At 42.2% G+C, this 6,407-nt stretch overlaps 1 pseudogene; it reads left to right on the top strand.

Moving 5' to 3' along the window:
* Window positions 1-2,137: 2,137 nt before the first annotated feature.
* Window positions 2,138-5,897, top strand: LOC127142877 (uncharacterized; annotated as a pseudogene).
* Window positions 5,898-6,407: the final 510 nt, after the last annotated feature.

Genomic DNA, 6,407 nt, shown 5'->3' on the forward strand with positions numbered 1-6,407 from the left:
AATTCTCTACAATGTCTGATGGTGTTAAGTACATGCATGAACAAATCTTTTATTCCAAATCTTCTGGTTGAACTGACTTTTATACTGAATCATAATTTTCACTGGTTGAATAGCTTTGTGCAATAGAGAGCTTCACTGGTGACTGAGTGTGCCACTGTCACCTCAGGTGTGATACACACCGTGTTACTTCTTAGTTAAAAACACAAAAAATCATGGCCACAGTCATGAGGTGAATACTCTAAGCCACTAACTTTAAAATCAGTTAGTGATATTTGTAATTTCCACCGCTGCCGACTCTGATATCTGTTTTGCAGATCCAGGTGCTGCTGGTTGTACATCATCTAATGTTAGTCAAGGTCAGAGCAAAACATTCTATCACCACACAAGTCCAAATTGTCCCAGCACAACCCAAACCCATCCATCCATTATCTATACCGCTTATCTGTTAAGGGTCGTGGGAGTCCTTGTGCCTATCCCACCTGTCATTGGGCGAGAGGCATGGTACATCCTATACGGATCACCAGTCCATCGCAGGGCCAACATATACAGACAAACAACCATTCACTCTCACATTCACACCTACGGGCAATTTGAGTTATCAATTAACCTAAGCTGCATGTCTTTGGACTGTGGGAGGAAGCCAGAGTACCTCCACACAGAAAAGCCCCAACCCCTCTCCTCAATTTTAGTATGGTCTTTAACAATTTGTTTCTATTTCTGGTGAATCTGATGCACTGCATCATCAATATATGATCACTGCTCATATATTCAAATATCAAAGATGGATGCAACCAAATTACCATGTAAACTGTGGACTGTATTATTGAGTGTTGCTTACCTGCCTCTGTGTTTCCTTGTGGGGAGTGAGGAGATCTGAACCTAGATGCCAACACTGTACATATTCTACAGTCACATAATAATAAAATAAATAAATAAAAAATAATGAATAAAAGAAGGGAATGTTATTTTGTGTCATGTTACCCAGAGTTATTTTATGAGGACTCTCCCTCAGATAAGTGGCCTGTATCAGCCTATCTTACCTTGGATCAAAGTGCACTTGAAGAGAGTGAGGTGTCTGCAGTACTCCAACCTGCTGAGGAGACTGACTGAGTGTGTTCTGCTCTCAGAAATCCCTTGCTGTAGTGGAGCTCTGTTAACAGCATAGAAACCTGTTTTGCTTGTGTCAGTGTGCCTGTGCTTGAAGATGAACTGGTGACACTACTGACAACCTCTAACAACTTAGAATGACTATGAAAGCAACGATTTTTCCACCTTGAGAGAATCACAGTCCCAGGAAGAAGCTGAATACATATCATTTTTTGGACCTACTCAAACTGCACAAGTGATCAGTCTTCAAAATGGTGAGCTCTGGCACAAAATGACACAGATAAATGGATTTGATCTTAAAATAACAATACCAGCCTTGACAAACCCATTCAATCCATTCTCTTTTTTTTCACATGGCTGCAAGTGTGTCCTCTACTGAGAAAAGGCAGGGTACAGTATGTCATCACACATCCACAAAGGGCAAACAGTTATCTGCTTCAAGTGGCTGAACACAGTGCTGTCTGCTCTACAGTACATCTTGTGGAGGAATGAAAAGGTATTAGGGGAAGGAACATGAGGTCAGGAGTAGCCACAATCATAGATTACTACTTAAAAACTGTCCATGCAGTTCATAGGAGAAAATGAGGAGAACTCACTCATATCCACTCACACAACATCTGACAGCAATACAACACAATGTAATAAATATCAGTGCAGTATAAAATCAGACAGGTCTGGAGAGGCCTAAAAACCATCTCTGGACACAACAGGGAGAGTAGAAGGGGCCCAGAATCTAGAGACAGTGAATGGGCAAACAAACTGAACCTGTTTTTGACTGTGCCCCTTCTCCCTCCTCCACCCACGAGATCCCAGACCAAACGGCACCTCCACTTCACACCCCCTCTCTTCCTCCCCATAGAACATCTCTGTCACCTTCAGCACACCACTCCACCCCCCCCCCCCTTCACTCTCCACCACGGTGATCTACACACCCCAGCCCCCACCACACTCAGCAGGGGTCACTCCACCTACCCCTCCCTGCTTCTCCATTACATCTGACCAGGTGAGGAGAGAGCTGAGGATGTTCAAAATGAGGAAAGCTACTGTCCCTGATGGCATTAGTGCCAGATTTCTCAAGAACTGTTCAGATCAGCTCTGTGGGATTTTTCTGCACATCTTCAACTTGAGCCTCCGTCTGGAGAGAGTTCTGCTCCTGTGGAAAACACCTTGTGTGGTCCCGGGTCCAAAGACCACGCATCCCAGTGAGCCGAAACACTTCAGGCCAGTAGTCCTAACCTCTCACCTGATGAAGACAATGGAGAGGATTGTCCTGAGCCACCTCCGACACCTGGTGTGTAATGAGATGATCCCCCTGCAGTTCGTCTATAGACCTGGCATTGGTGTGGAAGACACTGTCATCTACCTACTGCACAGATGCCGTTCACATCTGGAGAATACTGGGAGCACTGTGAGGGTCATCTTCTTCGACTTCTCCAGTGCATTCAGTACTATCCAACCATCACTGCTCAGGGGGAAGCTGGAAGGAGGTGGAGTTAACTGTAACCTGGCTGCATGGACCACTGACTACCTCACCAACAGACCACAGTATGTGAGGCTTCGTGGCTGTGTGTCTGATGTGGTAGTCTGCAGCACAGGGGCTTTGCAGGGTACAGTGCTGTCCTCTCTCCTATTCACCCTGTACACATCAGGCTTCAGACACAACACAGACAGTTGCCATCTCCAGAAGTTCTGATACAGCCATTGTCGGGCATGTTTCTCAGGGGAACGATCTGGAGTATAGGGAGGTCATCACTAACTTTGTAGACTGGTGTGAAATTAACCATCTGCACCCCAACAAGATGAAGGAGGTGGTGATCAACTTTAGCAGGAAGTCACCTCACACTGCACCGGTAAACATCCAGGGTTTGGACATTGAGATCCTGGAGGAGTACAGATACCTGGGTGTTTACGTCAACAACAAACTGGACATCTGACTGACAGCTATCATGGACAACCCCTCCCAGCCCCTGCATTTATCTACCTCACTGATTATCACCTTTTTCTGTAATACAAACTGCACATTTATGTTTATTACAGTTTTTTATGCTGCTTTTGCACTTTAATTTTTATCCCTCTGTGCCTCTTTTATATGATATGTTTTTTATCTTTTTCTATTCTTCACTCTTGTTTGTTCTCACTGCTACTGTAACAAGTGAATTTCCCACAAGTGGGATAAATAAAGTTTATCTTATCTTATAAATATCTGTGGAATATCAGTAAAGTGCACAGTTACTCTCTATTGCACAGGTTTGAGGTAGATATGTAGTCCTTAGAGCAGGTGACAGTGTGTGTGTAAACCATTTAAATTAACTAAATCAAAGGCTAGCAGAAGAAGAGTTAGCCACAATAATCTCATAATAATCATCACAGCCAATTCAAATTTACAGCAAAAAAATAATAATTACATGTGGATTACTTAATATCAGATCTCTCTCACCTAAAGCTGTACTAGTAAATTATTTGATTTCAGATTTCCATCTTGATTTATTCTGTCTGAAACCTGGTTGTGTCAGGATGATGGCCAGAATGAATCCACCCCCCAGTCATATTAATACTCACATCCCCCGAGGAGGTGGAGTTGCAGCCATTTTTGATTCCAGTCTATTAATTAACACTAAACCTAAACTCAATTATAATTCATTTGAAAGCCTTGTTCTTAGCTTGTCACACCCAAAGTGGAAAACACTAAAGCCAATTCTGTTTGTCATAGTTTACCGCCATCCTGGCCCATACTCCAACTTCTTATTCAAATTCTCAGAGTACTTAGAACAGATAAAGTCATTATAGTAGGTGGCTTTAATATTCACATGGACGTCAACAACGACAGCCTCATTATTGGACTTGATCTCTCAGTATGTAAATGAACCCACTCACTGTTTTAATCATACCCTTGACCTTGTTTTGGCCTATGGTATTGATATTGAACATCTGTTTTCCCACAGAATACCCTTTTATCAGACCACTATTTAATTACTTTTGAATTCCTCTTGCTGGATTACATATCAACAGGCAAAAATTTCCCTTACTAAAAATCTTTCTGATAGTGGCTGAATTCATGGAAGTGATTCCCTCTACCCTAAATTCATTGCCAGATTTCAATTTAAGATTCCCACATTAGCTATATTCCCTCCCAACTTGATCATCTTGTAGACAGTGTTGAAGGTTCACTACGTACAACTCTAGACTCTATACTAAAAAAGAAAGAAAGAAAGCAAAAGAGGCTAGCTCCATGGTTCCATGGTTCAACTCTCGAACCGGTAAACTAAAACAAATAACACGTAGACTTGAAAGAATTAGGTGTACCACCAAACTGGAAGAATCCTGCTTAGCCTGGCAAGACAGTCTTAAAAGGTATAAGAAGGCCCTCTGTAATTCCAGAGTTGCCTATTACTTGTAATTAATAGAGGAAAATAAGAACAACCCCAGGTTTCTTTTCAGCACAGTAGCCAGGCTAAGAGTCACAACTCTATTGATCCCTGTATTCCTCTAATTCTCAGTAGTGATTTTATGACCTTCTTTAATAAGAAAATTTTAACTATTAGAGACAAAATTCATCACCTCCTGCCTGCAATCAGCTCTGAGCCAAAACACAGGATCTCTAGAAACACTCACTTTAACTATTTCTTTATCTAAATCTTCAACCTGTCTTTTAGACCCCATCCCTTATCCTTAATTAGCAACTCTGTACTGGATATGATTAACCTGTTCTTACAAACAGGCTATGTGCCACAGTCTTATAAAGTAGCTGTCATCAAACCTCTTTTGAAAAAGCCCACTCTCAATCCAGATGTATTGGCCAACTATACACCAATATCTAACCTCCCTTTCTTTCTAAGATCCTGGAGAAAGCAGAAAGCAGCAAAAACAGCCATGTGACTTTCTACAGGATAATAGTTTATTGAGGATTTTCAGTCAGGATTTAGAATGCACTGTAGCATGGAGACAGCACTTCTGAAAGTTACAAACAACCTCGTAATTGCATCAGACAACAGACTTGTCTCTCTACTTGTCTTGTTAGATGTTAGTGCCGCTTTTGACACGATTGACCATCACATCCTTTTACAGAGACTGGAGCATTTTATTGGTGTTAAAGGTACTGCACTAAACTGGTTTAAGTCATAGCTCTCTGATAGGGCTTCAGTTCATACATAACAATTCCTCCATGTACACAAAGTTAGACATGGAGTTCCACAAGGGTCAGTGTTTGGACCAGTTCTATTCACCCTGTATATGCTTCCTTTGGGCAACATTATCAGGAATCACTCAATAAACTTCCATTGTTATGCTGATGATACACAACAATATTTATCAATGAAACCTAAAGAAACTAATCAGTTAGCCAAACAACAATGCCTTAGGGACATTAAGACTTGGATGGCCTGCAACTTTCTACTATTGAACTTGGCCCCAAACACCACAGAAATACATTTTCCAATGACATAGTTACATTAGATGGCATTGCCCTGGCCTCAAGCTCCACTGTAAAGAACATTGGAGTTATCTTTGATCAGGATATGTCCTTTAACTCCCACATAAAACAAACTTCTAGGACTGCCTTCTTTCACCTGTTTAATATGGCCAAAATTATACATTTTCTGTTTCAAAAGGATGCAGAAAAACTAGTCCATGCATTTGTTGCATCCAGGCTGGACTATTGTAATTCATTATTATCAGGCTGCCCCAACAAGTCTCTAAAGACTCTGTGGTCGATCCAAAACGCTGCAGCACGTTTACTGACAGGAACTAGAAACAGAGACCATATTTCTCCTGTGTTAGCCTCTCTACATTGGCTCCCAGTCAAAATCCTCCTCTCTCTCTCTTTCTCAACCCAACCAGTCAAGGCAGATGGCCACCCACCCTGAGTCTGGTTCTGCTCGAGGTTCCTGCTTCTTAAAAGGATGTTTTTCCTTGCCACTGTTGCCTAGTGCTTGCTCATGATGATGAGCCCAATGATGGGGGTGTCATCCGCAAACTTAATGATGGTGTTTGTAGGATGGGATGGAGTGCAGTTGTGTGTGTAAAGTGTGTAGAGGAGAGGGCTCAGCACAGCCTGAGGAGACTGTGTGGGGAGAGGTGAGGCCAGCTGACAACTGTGACGGTTTGTAAGGAAATCTTTTATCCAGGCACAAGTAGGGAGGGGGATTTGTAGATCTGACAGTTTGTTGATTAATATTTCTGGGATGATGGTGTTAAATGCAGAGCTATAGTCCACAAATAGCATCCTCATATAGCTCCTTCTGTGCTCCAGGTGGTTCAGTGCTGTGTGAAGAGCTATGGAAATGGCAACCTCGGTCGATCGA

Source organism: Lates calcarifer, linkage group LG10 (genome assembly GCF_001640805.2).
Source record: "Lates calcarifer isolate ASB-BC8 linkage group LG10, TLL_Latcal_v3, whole genome shotgun sequence".
In the NCBI taxonomy this organism is placed as follows: domain Eukaryota; kingdom Metazoa; phylum Chordata; class Actinopteri; family Centropomidae; genus Lates; species Lates calcarifer.